The sequence below is a fragment of the Haematobia irritans genome, chromosome 2 (assembly GCF_050003625.1).
Source record: "Haematobia irritans isolate KBUSLIRL chromosome 2, ASM5000362v1, whole genome shotgun sequence".
In the NCBI taxonomy this organism is placed as follows: domain Eukaryota; kingdom Metazoa; phylum Arthropoda; class Insecta; order Diptera; family Muscidae; genus Haematobia; species Haematobia irritans.
In genome coordinates, this window is record NC_134398.1 from 120,113,610 (window position 1) to 120,134,430 (window position 20,821).

At 32.9% G+C, this 20,821-nt stretch overlaps 1 protein-coding gene and 1 long non-coding RNA gene across 10 annotated transcripts in view; one reads left to right on the forward strand and one right to left on the reverse strand.

The window, feature by feature from the left end:
* Wdr62 (WD repeat domain 62) overlaps window positions 1–20,821 on the reverse strand; it is a 613,801-nt gene that overhangs the window by 90,744 nt on the left and 502,236 nt on the right. The window lies entirely within an intron of this gene.
* Window positions 12,297–13,068, forward strand: LOC142223909 (uncharacterized). The gene is made up of 2 exons (XR_012718957.1): window positions 12,297–12,546; window positions 12,688–13,068. It is a non-coding gene; the product is annotated as an uncharacterized LOC142223909 (long non-coding RNA).

Sequence of the window (20,821 nt, forward strand, 5' to 3'; positions counted from 1 at the left end):
GCCTCTGCTATCTCGTTCAACTTCATTTTACGGTCATTCAAAATCATTTTGTGGATTTTTTTGATATTTTCGTCGGTAACCACCTCTTTCGGGCGTCCACTGCGTTCACCGTCCTCTGTGCTCATTTCACCACGCTTGAATTTTGCATACCAATCAATTATTGTTGATTTCCCTGGGGCAGAGTCCGGAAACTCATTATCAAGCCAAGTTTTTGCTTCCACCGTATTTTTTCCCTTAAGAAAACAGTATTTTATATCAAAACACGAAATTCATTTTTTCCATTTTTTCACAATAACAAAAGTTGCTTCACAAAAGACGCTCTATCTCACAAACTAATTGACTTACAGACGTCAAATTTTGACACGAATCATTTGAAGGTTATACTATATAAAAATAATATGCATTTAAAACTAGCGACGCCATCTATGTGTCAGACCGGGGACTTATCAGCCAACCTGTTAACACGGTTGCAATGAGCGTGATACTGTGTTTGTTACCATAACGATTTCAATGGACAAGTGTACCATCTAAAACTATGCAATGCTAAATTTCAATAGCCTATAAAACGGCTTAATCTCTTGAAGGAATAGTTTTCAATACAATGAATATGAAATGATTGTTAGGTAGGGAGGTTCTCACATGAAAAAATAAGAAATCCGGAAATCTATATAAAACACTGATATAAATGCGGTATGTTGCTAATTTTTTATATATAAACTCAATCTAATGGAACATACACTGAAAAAATTATTGTCGTGAGGTCAAAGATTTCATGTCTTTAAAATACGAATACAAATTTTGCTTAGCATAGAAGACGCATTTCTCTAAAATAAAGTTATTTTCCTTGTCCAAAAGTCGATAAACTTTTCAATGAAGTCGTATTGTCCTTATAATTAAGTGATTTGACTTAAAAATGGGTATCTTAACATGAAAGAAAAAATTTATAGGCTAAGGTCAACTTGACTTTAATAATTCAGAAAAATTCTTTAAATTTAATGAAATTGTCTTTAAATTTGTTGTCTTTTTGCATCTGGACTACAAAGCAAAAAACCGTTCAAATATAGGACATGTTTTTCAAAACTTTATTTTAAAGAAGTTTTTTACTCCAAACATAGCATACTTTCTACTGGAAGTCGAGTCCTAATTTAGAAAATAAAGTGTCCGTTAACTCGTTTTTAAAGGACTTTGATAGCATATGAAGAAAAAATACTGAGAAAGCGAAAAATTAAAATTTGCTTCCTAGAAGCAAGTACACAAAACCTAAATTTAAAAGAGAATTGTGTCTTAAAAGTATCCTTACTTGTATTCTCCGCTTCTTTGGCTCGGAATCAATACCAAATTTTTTAAAGTAAAGACAAAATCTTTGGAACCGAGTATGCTGTTTTTTCAGTGTAATGATGTACTGATTTTTAATAAAAAGTATAAAAGGATAAGAATATTATCATTCTGTCACTCTTCTCCGGAGAAGACAGCCATCGGCGTAGGATTTGTAATGGGAATAAATTTTCTTTTTACAATATAGTAAAGTCGATTTTTTGGATTTTTTTGGAGTCACCGTGGTGCAATGGTTAGCATGCCCGCCTTGCATACACAAGGCCGTGGGTTCGATTCCTGATTCGACCGAACACCAAAAAATTTTTCAGCGGTGGATTATCCCACCTCAGTAATGCTGGTGACATTTCTGAGGGTTTCAAAGCTTCTCTAAGTGGTTTCACTGCAATGCGAAACGCCGTTCGTACTTGGCTATAAAAAGGAGGTCCCTTTGTCATTGAGCTTAACATGGAATCGGGCAGCACTCAGTGATAAGAGAGAAGTTCACCAACGTGGTATCACAATGGACTGAATAGTCTAAGTGAGCCTGATACATCGGGCTGCCACCTAACCTAAGCTAACCTGAAGCAGATTTTTATGTCTATGTAAATCTAAATGTCACCCACTGTGCCACAGTATTGACAATGTTGTACTCCAACTAAATTGATTTAATTATTTAGCCAAAATGTTGTCGTTTTATGCCACTTGATGACGTTCCAATGAATTTCAATTAGAATTTGCTAACATACGACTAAAGTACGTACTGGCTTTGTCTTTCGATGAATTTGCTTGAATGGGTAACGAATTTACAAAACTTTGTTCTAAAAACTTACATGTCTAACTACTTTTCACACTCTCATACCAAGTGAGTGGGTTTTTTTAATTTTTGAATATTTTAGTTCAGTAAATTCCCACTTTGAAATTTTTAAAATTTCGATTTACTAACGACCAACAATCATCGCAGCAAATCTGAAAGAACTTCTTAAGCCAATCTACATGGATTTGTAAAAATAAACTAGAACAGGCGTATGGATTTTTTTGGGCTTTTTTAAGATGTTGGCTTTGGAGGACATGTAGGCATTTTCCTCTTCTCTAATGTCGTGCATGATGAAGTGTTGAAAACATGATTGATTACCACACCCCACGTATGTCAAACTATGAATGGGCAAAATTCTTTTGAAATTGATTTTTTTTCTTGGAAGTAGCTTTACTTTTATTGAAAAAATATGCTACTAAGGTTTTAATTGTTTATTGCTGAATGGCTATTAATAATATAATTTGTAAAGAATTTTGTATTCTTCAATAGCGATATAAGATCTTGTGTTTCATTTGTTTTTTTTTTATCATGAAATATATCAGGGGCTTCTGTCACGAACATTTTAATAAATTAAAATATAATTAGTTGATGTTTTGCGGTTTTCAATAAGAGCGAATTAGATTAACTGCCAACTGAACCACCGCCAAAAACACTTTTTAGAGAGTAGACGGAACTGCAAGAGAGTTAGGTTAGATATTATAGACGTCTGTGGTCAGCTAGAAAATGCGTAAGTTGTTTCCTAAACATTTCTTTTTAAAAGCATACACGCAAAAAAATAATTCTTTCCTCCCAAACGAAATTTTAGACAAACAAAGTTCGTTTCTCATTTGCTTTTCGCTGTAAGGAAGTGTATTTGGAAGAAAAGTATATACTTTTTGTGATAAACGTTTATTCTTTTCCAGGATGTAAAAACAATTTCATAAAGACTAGCTCAAAAAAAAAACATTATTTTCTTGCTAATTGCATTGCCCCTCACATCTTTCTCACATCCACGAGGATTTTTAGTTCTTAACACCTTTTCCTGTAATACCAACAATGTAGAAGAAATTATACGATTTTATAAATTTTTAAATTTTTTTTACCTTTCGCCTGGACGGAGAATTGAACCGCGGACCATGCACATTGTAAGCCAACACACTAACCACTGAGCTATGTACCTGTTATGGTCATCAATAGATAAATATCCATATAAGTTATATTTATATAGCATAGCTTGCGGCGCCCACGAACCGAATAAACAAAGTTTATTTAACAGAAACAAACATTTAGTTTGGCACCGTGGAGCAGTGGTAGCTACGTCCGACTCTCATGCCAAGGGTCGTGGGTTCGATCCCTGCTTCGGCCAAAGTTTTTTTTTTTTTGCTTTTGTTTTTTTTTCCAGATATATTCGGAAGATTCCGAAACAATGTTCAACATTACATTGTACTATATTAAATTTTGAACTGTAAAATGTGTCTTATTAAAGACCTAAAGTCAGAAAAGAACAGTGTTTGATATAAACGAAATGGACTGTGTTGTTATTTCAAAAATAACTTTTTTTATTGAAAAAATAAAAATTTTGTAACAAACGAATTTTTTTGGTGATAAAAGTTTAAAATTTTCGAAGCAATTCAAAAAACTCTAACAAAAGAAAAACGTTTTCGGTACACGTTTTCCAAACGTTTTTTTCTTTGCGTGTACCGGGGTCTCCAATATTGGTTAAAATTAATTAGACTTATTGCAAGGTTAAAGGACCTTTAAAAAAAGGAGACGGTCTTCAAGACTTTATTTTAAATACGCTTTTTACATGAAAAATTAATTATCCCTCTAATGCCCAAGCCCGCCTGGGCTAATGGGCAAAAATGGGCTAAATAAAAACAAAACTTATTTGAAACTATTCAAGAGGCTTTGCAGCATATACTGAATTTTATGGTATACATTTTTTTTGCTTAGTTCTCTTGCTTTTGTGTCGTTAACATTGAAAATTTAATCAGATGGCGAAAAAATTGGGGCATTAGAGGGTTAATTTATACTTGAAGACATGTTTGTATTTGGAATTTTTTTAGTTTGACTTAAAACGCTTACGTAGAATGAAGTTTTCTCCAGAAAGAAAGATTTGTTTCCTAATATCAAATGCCCAAATCCGACATTTATAGCTGAAATGTATCTTAGATGCATTCTTCCCTTCTTTGACGCTTGGAATCAATACCAAAATAATTAAAGAAAAAATCTTGGGAACGGGGTATGATTTTTTCATTATAGTTTTCGACTTACTCTGACAATGACTGTTATTTTATATTACATACCTGAAAATAAAAAAATAATAATTAATATATTAAATTGAATGTTAGTTACGTTATATTAAAACTGAAACAAATATTGCCGTAGACACAAAAATTTGATGTCCCCAAAAAATACGAATGCGATTTTTGCTTAAAGTTAAGTACTAAGTCAGTTTTCAAGCTGAAAAACAACTTGTTTTCACGGTTACTCTTTTAAAATCAATTAATTCGGAGATATAAAATATTTCACAATTGATACTTTGGATCTTTTCCGTCTATAATTTGACACGAGTTGATAAAAATATAATTGTCTTCATATGTACTTTTAATATAGCGTTTTGGTGGTAAAACTGAGCATAGTACTCACCTTAAAGTTGGGTATTAAGTTAGCCGCTAAAATCGCTATTTTTTCACGATTAATTTTCTTTAATAATCCATTTTAAGGAAAATAAACTTTATGAAAAGTTGCTTTGGGCTATTCCCCATCAAGTTATAATAAAATTTACATCAATGAGGTATAATTTTATACTGTTTTACTTTTGATTTTAGCGGATAAACTTCAACTACCCACCTTAACATAGAAGACGCATTCTTTAGCACAATGATTTTTTATTTGACCAAGAGTGTATAAACTTTTTATTGATGGTGGTGATTCGACTTTAAATGGGTATTTCTACCCAGAAAAAAACTAGGTAACCACATCTCGTTACAATTTGCATTACCAGCAGTAAAACTGTCATTACATGTTGCATTACATTGCGGTGAGTTGTAATGACTAACTTATAATGACAATAATAAATACATCTCGGTAATTTTTAATAATTATTCTCAAAATGTAAGAAGCGATTTTTTGAAGGTATAGGCAGAAAGTCAACAAATTTAAAGACGATTTCATTAGTTTTGTTAAGGTCCTTGGCTGACCTTAGTAAAACGAAATTTTCTTTCATGTTAGCATACCCAACTTTAAGGTCATCGTCTTTTGGACAAAGAAACTTTATATCACAGAAATGCGTCTTCCATGCTAAGCAAAATTCGCATTCGTATTTTAAGGACATGAAATCTTTGGCCTCATGACGAAATTTTTTTCAGTGCCTACTCGAATCAATAAATTTTAGGTAACATCAAATGAAAAAATTCTTCTTTAATTATAATGGAAAAATTTTATGAACGAAACGTGGGTATAAATATTAATGACCTTACAAAGAAGTGCATTGCTAATTAAGACAGTAATAATGAACTATGGCATGGTTATTATGGTAATAATTTTGGCTCCAATAACATTTTTCTTTACTTTTAGGTCATTTGGGTTTTTATGAAAAGGAACAATTTCATACATGGTAGTTAAAAATTCAAAAATCTCAGTAAATTATCGTTATATAAAATAATTATAATTATGGAAATCTCAAAAATGGAATACAATTTAGTTCAACTTTCGAACGAAGTAGTTCATTCTGCTCACAACATAGTTCACTTCTTTTCTAAGACTAATATTCTGAAGTTGCTATACTATACGAATTTTTTTAGTGTTGTATTGCTGGCATTGTTGAAATACATGTGGCCCTTTACACTTACCCTTTCCCAACTCATCCTAACATACATTTCTCGTCTTACTTCCATGCTAATGAGACATTTTAGCACCTTAAAAATCTCGGTTGAAGGTTATTCATCTTTAAGTAAATAATTATCACCGTCTACGGCGGAAGAAAATATAAAATTTAGGCTTTTTTATGTGAAAATTTACACATTTACATAAAAAATGTGACAAAGAAGCATAAAAAAGTCTCCATTCATACTTAAGAAGCGGAAATCGATGTTTTAATCAGTCAACATTGGCATTATCTACAAAACTCACGTCGAATCATCCAAATATGGCGACAAACAAACAAAGAAATGGTTAATCTCCAAACACAACAAAAGTATGTGAAACTTATGCAAATTCTTGTAGCAGTTGGTTCAAATGAAGAAAAAAAAAATACACACACATAAAACAGATGAGACATCATCTCAAATTTAGTTTAAAGACTAAAAAGACCGGTGAAGTCATCAAAGTTGCAAAAAACAAAACAAAAAGAATGGAGGTATAAAAGCAATCAAAAGAATTATTAAGAAATAAATGCAAATAAAACAAATCTTCAATTAATTGAGGGAATAATTAGATTAAGAATAAACACATCTTAGAAAGAATTCTAAATCACCTTTATATGACGACACATTTATTCATCTACAATGTATCCACTTTTTATTGAAATCTCAAACCAAGCAAAACAAATGTTGAATATTTTTAAATTATGAAGTCATAGAATTGTGGAATTGCACAAATTAGCTTTACTTGTGGTTTTTAGTTTAAAGTACAATAATTGTTCAAAGAACTGACAATGTCAGACTGATGACTTGAGAGGCTGGAATTGTAAGAATTTTTTTAATGCACATTTAAATTTCTAAGGTCCCCTTCTCCCTCGTCTTCAAAACCAATCTGTGACAAGTGCAAACTGCACAGGCCAGAGGTGAAATTTAAAAGGGGTATAGCCCCCCAATCACACATAGGCATCCAAGTGTTAATTGTTATTAATTGACAGAGGCGTAGGTGTTCATTTTTATGATGTGATATAAACAATGTGGTGATGGTAATTTTCAAAACGAGTTCTAAGTGAATCTGATTAAGTAGAATTAAGAAATTTATAGACCAGCAATTGAATAATTTATAGAGTGACATTGTTAATTTGTGAAAGTTATGAAAATAAGAGGTTGTATTGTAGTTTAGAAATTTCGAGAGAAGAAGACAATGGGAAATTGGCAATATAAACGTTCTACTCGATATCGTTGATTATTCACTAATTAAAAAAATTATCCAGGGTAAATTCGACATATTGGAAACGTCTTTGGAGCCGTTGATATTTTAGCATCGTAAAAAATGCTTCCCCATTTCCAAAGATTTTGTCTTTGCACTGATTCAAGGTATTCGTGTGATGTTGATATTTTGATAATTTACACTGAAAATGTACATTTGGTGAGAGGTGACTTTTCTTATGTATTTTGATCGGCTGAATTCGAAAATGATGGTTAAACAAGTATATACAGTAGTAAGTTCGGCCGGGCCGAAGCTTAAACACCCACCACCAGACTTTTTCCCAAGCAGATCAGTTCAACCAGTATGCTTCCCGAAGATAAATGTAAAGATTTTACCTATGAAGACTATATCAGATTCTGAATTTACCATTTTTTGTTCGAGTTTTAGAGGAATCATAAACATCTCTTGTAAGTGTGCAAGAAAATGATGAAATAACGCCTTGATTTGAAATCTAAAATCTATGGATTTTCATCCCAATTATTTAAATGACTACGAGAGTAAAATCTGGAGGCCTTACCAAATGGAGCTATAAAACTAAATCATATACAGTTTGTTATGGGTCTAAAATGTCAGTATATTTTCAATTTGTGGCAAATCGGATAAAAACTACAATTTCTAGAAACCCAAGGAATTAAATCGGGAGTTCGGTGTAATGGGGGCTATACCAAAACATGGAAGGATACACACAGTATTCAACACATTTAATTGTAGTTCTGGAATCTAGACCCCAAATCGGAGGGGCGGGGCTATATCAAAAACTGTACCGATACTCAATACATTCGGCACACCTCTTTATGGTCCTAGAATATCTCTAGATTTCCAATTTCAGGCAAATTGGATAAAAACTACGGATTCTAGAAGCCCATGAAGTAAATCTGGATATCTGTCTATATGGGGGCTATATTAAAACATGGACCGATAATCACTATTTTCGGAACATCTCTTTATTTTCCCAGAATACCTCTACATTTCCAATTTCAGGCAAATTGGATAAAAACTACGGTTTCCAGAAACCCAAGAAGTAAAATCGGGAGATAGGTCTATATGGGGGCTATATCAAAACATGGACCGGTACTCACCATTTTCGACACACATCTTTATGGTCCTAGAATACCTCTAGATTTCAAATTTTAGGCAAATTAGATAAAAACTACGGATTCTAGAAGCCCAAGAAGTAAAATCGGGAGATCGGTCTATATGGGGGCTATATTAAAACATGGACCGATATTCACCATTTTCGGCACACCTCTTTGAGGTCCTAGAATACCTCTAGATTTCCAATTTTAGGCAAATTGGATAAAAACTACAGTTTTTATAAGCCCAAGACTCCAAATCGGGAGGTCGTGCCAAATTTCAGGCCATTATTGAAGGCTGTGACAAGCGTGATTACAACAGACAGACAGACGGACATGCTTATATCGTCTTAGAATTTCTCCCTGATCAAGAATATATATATACTTTATATAGTCGGAAATCGATATTTCGATGTGTTACAAACGGAATGACAAACTTATTATACCCCCGTCACCATTCTATGGTGGTGGGTATAAAAATGTTTATGGAACTGTTTTTGAGAAATCCCGTTATTTTTAATTTTTCTGACTTTTTTCACTAAAGAAATCATATCTCGAGCAAGAAGTGTCCGATTATATCGTTGTTGGTACTTAAATGCAAAGTATTGAGATGACGAACAAACTTGTACAATTGGATAAGTTGAGTGGTTCAAAATATATCGATGAAAATAGGGCTAATTTTCAAAAAATCGTGTTTTAAAATAACTTATGCCGCCGGAAACTATTGAGAAAACGTCTGGTTTCTCTTCATGTTCGTAAAGATGGTACTTCAACGAGAGAAATAAGACCAACTACTCGGACGAAAAAGACTGTTTTCATATGTTTGGGTGTAAAAATTATTTATTATTTTTATTTTATATTTTTAAGTGCAAGCATACAATGTTCATAAACTAGCATAAAATGTTTGGGACATATATGCTAATATGTTAGAACATATTTTGATTGTGACATAAAATGTTTGTAACGGCCATTTTCATGTAGCTCCGTTAGGCTTTAACTGGCAGTTAACAGAAAGAAAAATGGAAATATCTTTTCTCCGGTTAACTTTAACTGAAAAATTTTCAGCAGTTAAGTTTCTAACTGGCATATGGAATATATAGGCAAGATGACAGATATGTAGATATCACGGTTTAAAAGTTCGTTAGCTAACGTAGCACTAACGGAGCTTCATGAAAATGGGGGTAAATATAATATGCTTGAATTCAAACATAAATTAATTTAGAAATAGTCTGTAGAAAAAAAAATCGAGAGAAAAATGACAAAGTTATAAGAGTGAATAAATCCGATGCCAAATTATGTAAATATGAGCCGGTCACCCAAACATAAATGCCAATCGGCAACACAAAACTGCATATTTATGAGGGTGAGTGGCTCGTATTTGCATGATTTGACATCGGATTTAATCACCCAATTGCTTATTACTTTGACAGTTTTCGGTCAATTTTCTTCAAGATGTTATAGTTATTTTTACGTTAAAGTATCATCGTTACGAACTTGTTAATGGACTAAAAAAACAAATAAAGGCCCTTGAGGCAGGTAAAATGTTCGTGAAACCACTTGCAAGTGGTTTTGTTTGCCTTTGGAGAGGTTATCAATGCTGATCGACTATTTAGAAGCAAAGAAATAAGCAATTAGGGTAGGGTGGTTTGTTTTCTTGAAATGAAGTTACTTTGAGACGTTTTGTGTGTACCCACAATCTGGTCAATAAATAGAATTGCTTGGCTGTAATCATTCCCTGTGTGGATGGTTACAGCAATGTTCGTTACTCTAAAATTCCGATTGAATTGAAAAAAATTATTTACGTATAATATTCCCTCCTCTCCCGTATGAGGCTAGTGAAATTAGCCTGTAACATATATTACTGTTAAATAGAAATATATTATATTACATTATTATTTTTATTTTATTTTTAATATAAAAAGATGTTTACAAAAAAACTGTTATTGCATTTTGTATGCTCAACATATAATAATTTGAGATATTAACAAATAAACACAAATTCAACCCAAATATTTTGCATTCATTATGACCGTAGACGAAACTACGCCCCTTTTTTATTCAATTCTTGAATGCGCTTCACAAACGAACTTGGTAAGAATCAGTTTGAAGTTCATTATGAATTCTAAAATGTCTCGGTTTAAAGTTCTCTTTTTTCCCCCATTTAACAATGGATATGTATCTAACGATTTGTATATATGCATTATACATGTATACCATAGATGGGGTCGAGATGTTTGCATCTGAAAGCCATAGTTTCCATCCGACTCAATACACTTATATTTGTGTACTTTAGTTAAATGAATCAAAAATAGGCAAAATTATACCCAAATGAAACAAAGGGATTTACTAATTTCGTGTCTCCCACTATGTTAGTTCAGAATTAAAACAAATTAAAAAAATATTAAACATGATTAATGTTTATCCTTGTTACAGAAAATTGCGTAATTTCAAGGAACAAATCTGAAGTTGGAATTTACAACAATGCATTTATTTTAAGATAGACGCTTTAAAAAAAATTACTAATACTATGAAATTCTGCTCTATTCTAATTCGAATTTAAAATATAATCCCCCATGATCCGCAATTCGGAATCGAAAATCGCAAAGTTTTCGTTTGGCTATTATTTATTAACCATGAAAGTTATAAACTATAAAATCTGGGTAATATAGTTCTCTTTAATGCGAAGTTCACATTAAAATTGTATTGGAGTGCGAGAGTAACTCTATTTTTTCGTTAAAGAAAAATAAATTCTTGCGATTTGCGATTCCGAATTTCGGAACATGGGGGAATATGTTTCATTTGTGTATAACTTTTTTCTCTGTTTTAGTTAATTTAACTAAAGTAAACGAATAAATTACTAAAAAGAAGGAAGCCATCTCTTATTGGGAAAATAATTTTCATGAACTAAAATAAAAAGTTGATTTTTTCCATTCAGTCATAATGCATATATTTGATTTCGACTCCCTCTAATATACACACATAACTTCATAAATGTCGACTTGAGACTTTATAAAGATCATCATGATGACGTTCAACTACATTTGTATGAGGTTGTTTTCTATTAAATTGTACGTGATTTTTCTAAATAGATTCGTGTGATTGTCAAGTGTGCTTTACTCTACGAGTCTCTGTCATGTCATTCACGAGGCGGCAATAGTGGTTATGTGATGACATATTAAACAATAAAGGGTGTTTGCAAAAGGTCTTCAGATAGTTGAGCTTAGATTCAATAGCAAAGAGTTGTTTTTTGATATATCGTTCGCACTTTAATAGAGTGTAGATCCTTTTAGATCCTTTAGATTAAGGTAACTATAGAATGGGACAGCACTCCTACACAGAAGAAAGTATCCTGTTTTATGGGAGAAATTAACTATTTTGTACTATAATTGAACCAAATTAACAAACATTTACTGATATTTTTCATCTTTCTCATAAAAGCAAAACTTATCTAAAAGTAAAGAACAAATCATTGGCTCTAAATCATTACCATATTAACTACGGCGAAGTTCATTCACATATTTTGTACGAACTTTACGAAAATGTTCTCTTTTAATGTGCATTGAACCTTTTTGCATAGTTATTGATTTATGTATATATACCCACGAGGTTCCTTCGGAACCCTAAACATGTATACGGACGGATCAAAGATGGAGGAAGGAACGGGCAGCGGAATCTACTATAGTGAACTGGGAATAAGGGAGTCTTACACGCTGGATAGTGATTGCAGTATTTTTCAGGCTGAGATTTCTGCGATCACAAAGGCTGCTGAGTCGCTGTTGATGAGACCGTTATCCAGAAGCGATAACAGCTTCTTCGTCGACAGTCAGGCAGCTATAAAAGCATTGTGCAGTGCTGACATGAGGTCTAAGGTAGCCAGCCGCTGTCGTAGAGAACACAAGATTCTCACTGAACAGCATAATATAACTTTCTTCTGGGCACTGTGGGGTAATAGGAAATGAGGAAGCGGATGTGCTGGCTAAGGAGGGCACTCGTGGAACGAATAATGTCCTAGCGTACGTTTTTCCTCCACTATCTTCTTATTATTACAGGATAGAGATCAAATATGATGAACTATGGCGAAGACGCTGGGTCTCTTCGGATGGTTGCGAGCAAACCAAGTTGATATGGGACGAAAAGAAACCTAGGAACTGCGAAATTTTAATGTCGATGAACAGAGAGGAATTGCGGCCATTGTTTGGCATCATAGCAGGACATAACACACTTGGGAAACACATGGTAAGAATAGGCCTTAAAGATGATGATATCTGTATATGGTGCCTGGACCCGGAAGTTACAGAGGCCTCATACCACTTCCTGTGCCAGTGTCCAGCTTTATCCTTTAGAAGAAACAATATACTGAGCTCCTTTTTCTTTCAGGCTCTCACTGATTTGCGGGAGTGCAGCTTAAGGAACATATTTACATTCATCAGGGCTTCTGGTTGGTTGTTCTAAGAAAACGAGCAGGTGGAAGTTCTGGATTATTCCAAAGGGGACCGCATCGAAAGGAAGAGGATGGAAAGATCACATCGAGGAATCACAATGGACCTATACTGGTCTAAGTGAACATCAATTCAACACAAAGTTTATGTCATCCTTTACAACCTAAACTAACCATGTATACCCACATTTAAATCATAAAATTTTGGAATGGAGAAAAATTCATGGAGTTAGATTGGGTTGGTGAAAAGGTATAAAAATAAGCAAATAAAAAAATAGATTTTACGCAATAAAAATAATTTAATGTTAGTATGAGCTTAACCATGAATTTGTTTTTTTTTGTCTGCGTATATATGATAGTCGTATCACAATGAAGAATACATGCCAACAAATCTTTTCCTTCCATAAGAAATTTAGACCAACGTTTGCAATTTTTATATAAGGATATTATTCTTTATTTATTTGATGGCTAATTGTTAATAATATTTCTTACTGCGACTGGATTTATTTAGGCCTCATTTGTTCTTCTGTTGATGGCTAATTGTTAATAATATTTCTCACTGCGACTGGATTTATTTAGGCCTCACCACTTGTTCTTTTGTAACACAAATAGTGTAATAGCAAATATGGAGTTTTATATAGATTTTTTGTTTTAATTTTCCCTTTTGCCTAGATGGAGAATCTAATCACGAACTATCCTTGTGTGTGATGATATGCTACCCTCTACACGCAAAGAAAAAAAACGTTTGGAAAACGTGTACCGAAAACATTTTTCTTTTGTTAGAGTTTTTTGAATTGCTCCGAAAATTTTAAACTTTTATTACCAAAAAAATTCGTTTGTTACAAAATTTTTATTTTTTCAATAAAAAAAGTTATTTTTGAAACAACAACACAATCCATTTCGTTTATATCAAACACTGTTCTTTTCTGACTTTAGGTCTTTAATAAGACACATTTTACAGTTCAAAATTTAATATACTACAATGTAGTGTTGAGCATTTTTTCGGAATCTTCCGAACATATCTGGAATATATGTAAAAAAAAAAACAAAAAAAACTTTGGTCGAAGCAGGGATCGAACCCACGACCCTTGGCATGCAAGTCGGACGTAGCAACCACTGCTCCACGGTTCCAAACTAAATGTTTGTTTCTGTTAAATAAACTTTGTTTATTCGGTTCATGGGCGCCGCAAGCTATGCTATATAAATATAACTTATATGGATATTTATCTATTGATGACCATAACAGGTACATAGCTCAGTTGTTAGTGTGTTGGCTTACAAAGTGCATGGTCCGCGGTTCGATTCTCCGTCCAGGCGAAAGGTAAACAAATTTTAAAAATTTATAAAATCGTCTAATATCTTCTACATTGTTGGTATTACAGGAAAAGGTGTTAAGAACTAAAAAATCTCGTGGATGTGAGAAAGATGTGAGGGAAAATGCAATTAGCAAGAAAACAATGTTTTTTTTTGAGTTAGTCTTTATGAAATTGTTTTTACATCCTGGAAAAGAATAAACGTTTATCACAAAAAGTATATACTTTTCTTCCAAATACACTTCCTTACAGCGAAAAGCAAATGAGAAACGAACTTTGTTTGTCTAAAATTTCGTTTGGGAGGAAAGAATTATTTTTTTGCGTGTAAGTCATGTAACTTTTATTCACATCAACACAAATATAATTATAATCATCAGTACACAAGTAGCATATACAGCCAAGAATGTCTATTTATAGACCTGGGTGTACTGCACATACAAGCTCATTTAAAGAAACTTAGTTTAATGAACACAAAGTGTTTTGTGCATACGGCCGATCTTCCAAATGATCTGACAAATGATGTATCAATTACATATTTTGATGTATCAATTACTGTCACAATCAATGTGGGATTGTTACAGTGCGTATTAAATTTTTACTATGAGACATCAAAATGTGTCATATTTGCGGCGTAATGGCAATCGCTCTTCAGAAAAGAACAGCGATTTAGTTTGTTACAACCAATTTGTTTTTTGTTTAAACGTGAAGCTTAAATTTATATAACATGATTTAATACGATTTAATTATTTAAAATTTTTCAATTACTAGATAAATTGAGTGAACACACAAGGAACAGCAACCCCTGGAAAGAAATTTTAGACCAACGAAACTCCTCTTTGTAATTTTCTTAATGATCAAAAGAAATCGAATTTATGGCAAGAGCCGGAACGATTTTCTCTAACCGTTTTTTTATTTGCTTTTAAAGAATAATAGTTAGCGTCAAAAGGAATTTTCGTTCTTCAGAAAAGAAAACTCTTATTTCAGTTGACTTATATCAATTTTGACGCATTAAATCGACGGAAGCACCTAGAGCTCTGAAATTTTGTACATGTACCACTGGCGTTTAGAATAAAGTATGATCAACATTTCTGACCGCCATGTCCACTTTCTAATAGAGGATGTATCTCAACCAAACAATATGGGACATACATGGTTAGGTTAGGTGGCAGCCCGATGTATCAGCCCGATGTGTGACAAAAAGCATAATTTTTCTTTGCTTAATTTAATGTATGTCCCATGGGAGCCACCGTGGTGCAATGGTTAGCATGCCCGCCTTGCATACACAAGGTCGTGGGTTCGATTCCTGCTTCGACCGAACACCAAAAAGTTTTTCAGCGGTGGATTATCCCACCTCAGTAATGCTGGTGACATTTCTGAGGGTTTCAAAACTTCTCTAAATGGTTTCACTGCTATGTGGAACGCCGTTCGGACTCGGCTATAAAAAGGAGGTCCCTTGTCATTGAGCTTAACATGGAATCGGGCAGCACTCAGTGATAAGAGAGAAGTTCACAACTGTGGTATCACAATGGACTGAATAGTCTAAGTGAGCCTGATACATCGGGCTGCCACATAACCTAACCTAACCTAACCTAACCTTCTTTCAATGTCCCAATATGCCAATTAGGAACTTAAATACCCAAAATTGTTCAGTTACAGTTAACCGTAGAGAATATGAGGGCGGTTCGGAAACTTCTTAGCCTATCAATGAAAGAGAATAGTTAGTTTTTCAAAAATATTTTTATTTTTTAATATAATCTTCTGAAACTTCAATACACTTAGTCCAACGCTTTTCTAGCAATTCTATCCCTTGATTAAAATAGTTTTCCTCAAAGTCTTCAAAATAGTGGTTTACAACTGTAATTGCATCTTCATTTGAGGTAAAACGCTTGCCAGCAAGGATTTTTTTTTTAGATTTGCGAACAAATAAAAATCACTGGGAGCTAAATCAGGAGAATAAGGTGGGTGGTCAAGCAACGTACTTTAATTCTTTGATTTTAGCCATTGTTAAAACAATCTTGTGCGCTGGTGCGTTGTCTTGATGAAAAATAGTTTTTTTGTGTTGTAAGCCAGGACGTTTTTCTTGAATTTGTACATTTAATTGATCCAAAAGGTTGCAATAGTACTCTGAATTTATTGTTTTACCCTTTTGCATATAGTCAATCAATAAAATACCTTTGAAGTCCCAAAAAACCGTTGCCATAACCTTACTAGCCGATTGAATTGTTTTTGCCTTCTTTGGGGCACTTCCTCCAGCTACAGTCCATTGTTTAGATTGTTATTTTGTCTCTGGAGTATAGTGGTGGATCCATGTCTCACCAACAGCTATGAAACGACGCTTAAAATCCATTTTATTTCGCTTAAAACGATCCAAACATGATTGAGAAATGTTCATTCTTATGCGTTTTTGATCGACTGTTAACAAATGCGGCACCCATCTTGCAGAAAGCTTTTTCATCTGTACTTCTTCATGCAAAATTAAATGGACTCGATTATTTGAGATGTCCATGATATTAGCAATTTAACGCACTTTTATTCGTCGAGCATTTAATACCATATCATGTACTTTGGCTACAATTTCTGTTGTTGTTGCTGTTTTTGGACGTCCACTACGTGGTTCATCTTCAATGCTTGTACGACCAAGCACTAAATTCAGCATATGATGGAGCACTTTCACCTAACATATTTACCATATCATTATGAATTTCTTGTCCCGATAAACCTTTTTTATGTAAATATTTAATGACAGCACACACTTCTAATTTTTCCATTGTAAAAAAAATTGCAGATGCGTCTTTTTTGAACACCTGTTTCTATATGAAGGAGTTGCCAGATCGAAACAATATTTAACATGTGTTCCATATCATTATGAATTTCTTGTCCCGATAAACCTTTTTTATGTAAATATTTAATGACAGCACACATTTCTAATTTTTCCATTGTAAAAAAAAAATTGCAGATGCGTCTTTTTTGAACACCTGTTTCTATATGAAGGAGTTGCCAGACCGAAACAAAATTTAACATGTGTTCATAACAGAGATGTAAGTTTCCAAAACACTTAACTTTTTTTTGTTTATACCGCGCTTTTTGTGCTAGGCTAAGAAGTTTCCGAACTGCCCTCGTGTATATGAAATTTACTTTTTGTTAACTGACAGAAATGTTACTAATTTAACAATTTTCTTCAATTGAATTTATATATAACATAAAGCAAATAAAAAAAAAGATAAAAACTCTTTGGGACTAACAAACCGAAAATCGTCCATACATAGCTCGCACACAATAACCCTTTTCCTACAACGTGAATGGGAAAAACATTTGCCGGCATTTGTAGTTGACAAGCCGGTGGGGATAAGCTGAATGCGACCGGGCCACCAAGCAGTCAGACATTCCTCCAATTCTTAACAGGCCGAATGCTTGCCCCACCTCTTAACCCAACAACAGCAACAACGACAGCAATACATTTACATACACGGCAATCACAATACAAGGCACGCATGCGTATAGCACACCTCTCGCCATTAGTTGGTTTTAATTTGGTATTCTGATGCCTTTCATGTGTAATGTCTGGCGGTGTTGATGCCACGCAACAAACGCATAAAGACATTTCAAATTTGTCTTACAATTCGTTTTAGGATTTCGTTTTATTCTCTTTTAGTTTCTCGCTGAAGAAAGAAGAAATTCGTGATATTAGTTGTATATTTGTTGTACGATGGTGGAATATTTTATTCAAGTTCTATACTCGCATCGGTTATGGATAAAAATCTATTGTGAACTAGGGGGGGATATATGGTACATGCATACATATCAGTTATTAAGTTCTATAGGTTTATCTTAATGATTTTGAATTTGAAGGGAATAAGCATGTATCGGAGATATTATAAAAATATTCCACATTTGTATGAAATCATAATTTCTATATCAAATTGATTTTATTGAAATGTTAGTCACAGTTTCTTTCATTTGTTATAGCATACCTGAAGTCATTAATGACACCGTGAAAAGACAAAAGAATCTTCTGCATATATATTCTTTATACACTGTTAGAAAAATATGTTTTTCATATGCTCCGATATAAACAAAATGTGTTTCGGGCACAATTTTTAATCACAATATATTTAAGAGCAAACATGTAATGTTCCTAAACTAACACTAAATGTTTGGGACACATATGTTAATATGTTAGAATACATTATGTTTGGGGCATGAATGTTTCATAAAAATAATATGTGTGAATGTAAACATATATAAATTTACAAATTTCGAGTAAACATATATATGTTGTGATATTTCATTCAGAGAGCGACAGAGAGAGAGAGTATAGAGAAAGAAATAGAGATGGAAACCGGGAGAGTTGACGAAAGATATCAACATAACACAGCGAAAGAATCAAAAGAGAACAATTTCTGTGAAACCGCTTGTATGTTGTTTCGGAAAACTGTTTTATGATAAGGCCAAACATTTGATATGCTTAAGTCTAAATATTATTTAATTTGAGTAAAGAGAATAGATATTCGGAACCAAGAGAATATACATTTGAAAAAAAAAAAACAGCGTGTGTTTTCGCCTTGAGAGCAGCATTTTATGTATGTGTGGACATGTGTTTTGTTTATCATTTTGGCATTATGGGCACAATTTTTTTCTTGGTTCGTTAAAAGAAATCAGGGGTCTTCATAAAAATAACGAAAGGGCACTATACTCTTTTTAGAGTTGGGACAGTAAAATAAAATAAGGAGGAAATAGTGAAAAATTACACAGTAAAATGTATAAAAACAAAGTTTAGTTCCTCTTTATTAATAAGTAGTCCACGAGGAGTTGACGGACACCTTCAAATATAAAAGCGGGCATTAAGTTCGAGTTTTGCAGCTAAAACAATTTAAAAAGTATTAAAGAAAAACAAAAACAGTTTTTTGTTACAAAATTTTTATTTTTGCAATAAAACATAATATTTTATCCAAAAATCAGTCAATTTCGTTTATATCAAGCACTGTTACTGACTATAAATCTTTAATAACCCACATTTCGAAGTTTTATTATAAAAATTTAATATAGTATAAATATAAATGTGTAAATTAAAAAAAAAGTGTTCGGTCGGAGCAGGGATTGAACCCACGACCCTTTGCATGCAAGGCAGACATGCTAACCACTGCTCCACGTGGCAAACAAATGTATGTTTCTGTTAAATAATGTTATGTTTGCATGGGCTCGTGGGCGCTGCAAACTATGCTATATAAATGTAACTTATAACGATAATTATCTACTGGTGACTATAACAGCTACATAGCCCAGTGGATAGTGTGTTGGCTTACAAACTGTATGGTCCTCGGTTCGATTCTCCGTGCAGGCGAAAGGTAAAATTTAAAAAATTTATAAAAGTGAATAATTTCTTCAACATTATTTGTATTACAGAAAAAGGTGCCAAGAACTAAAAAAATTCGTGGAAGTGAAAATTACGAGTATGTTAGGGAATGAGCACAATCGTCTTTGTGAAAAATTCTTCCAAGCATATACTATTTTTGGGCTCAAAATGCTTCCAAACATATAATATGTTCACATAAAACAAACATATTAATATTTCGGCAGTATCCAATAATATATGTGCTTCCTGCAAAATATGTTTGGAACATATGTTAAAGAAGCGATTTTTTTTGAGGGTGTAGATGTACCAGCTTCAATGTAGCAGACAGTGTCAATGACTTCTCTTTATAAAATCAAATAAAATTGAAATGAGCATGTCGCATAGTAAATATACATATTCTGTACGATAGACAAAATTTCTCCCAAAAGAGTTTTTTTGCAACTACCATATGGTAGTTCTTTATTTGTAAAAAAAACAACAACAACAACTATCCGTTGTAACATTCCTGTGAGACGCTTCGGGAAACTATCGTAATTAAGTGAAGCTAAATAAGAATATTTTAGTTCATAGTGCAGTTCCTAGCAGATCACCTTGCAAACAAACGGTCGTTGATTTAATCCTACGACTCAGATAAAAAGCCTAACGACATTTCCACACGGACGAAAAAACTCTTTTTCATATGTTTCGATGTAAAAGTTGTTAGTTTGAAACTCAAATTTTTAGCACATTATTTTTAAGTGCAAGCATTTAATGTTCATATCATGTTTGGGACATATATGTTAGAACATATTAGGTTTAGGACATTACATTTTCTTAAATATAATGTTTCTAAATGCAAACATATATTAATTTAGAAATTTCGTAAAAGCATATATATGTTTAGAAAAGCCAGAGAGAAAAGAGATAAAAATGGCGACGGATATTGATAACGAAGACATCAACATAGCGTACACCCAGAAAAAAGGGGCTCTAATGCCAACTGAACTTTATTTTAGTTCATGAAGATTAGTTGATTTTAGTTAAATTTTGCACAATATGAGTAAATGTTCCTTATTTGAATAATTTTTTTGCTAACTTTAATGACGTGAACTAAAAATAAGAAAAAAAAGTTGTATACAAATAAAGTGCACAATTTTACTAAAAAATAAAATAGTTCATATTTTCCTAAAATGGCAGAAGTTTGCTTAAATTGAGTTCATAAGTCGCTCAAATGAGTAAATTTTACTAAAATTGTACCTGTCTCGAACTTCGTACAGCGCTAAAGACATTTTAACAATTTTTAAATCCAATTTTTTCTTCCAACATATGAAGTTTTCTTAAACAACAGAAAAAAAATAATTATTTTTAAAAAAATTTTTTCAATTTGACAAAAAGTATTAACTTATTTGTAACATGTTTCAATTAGAA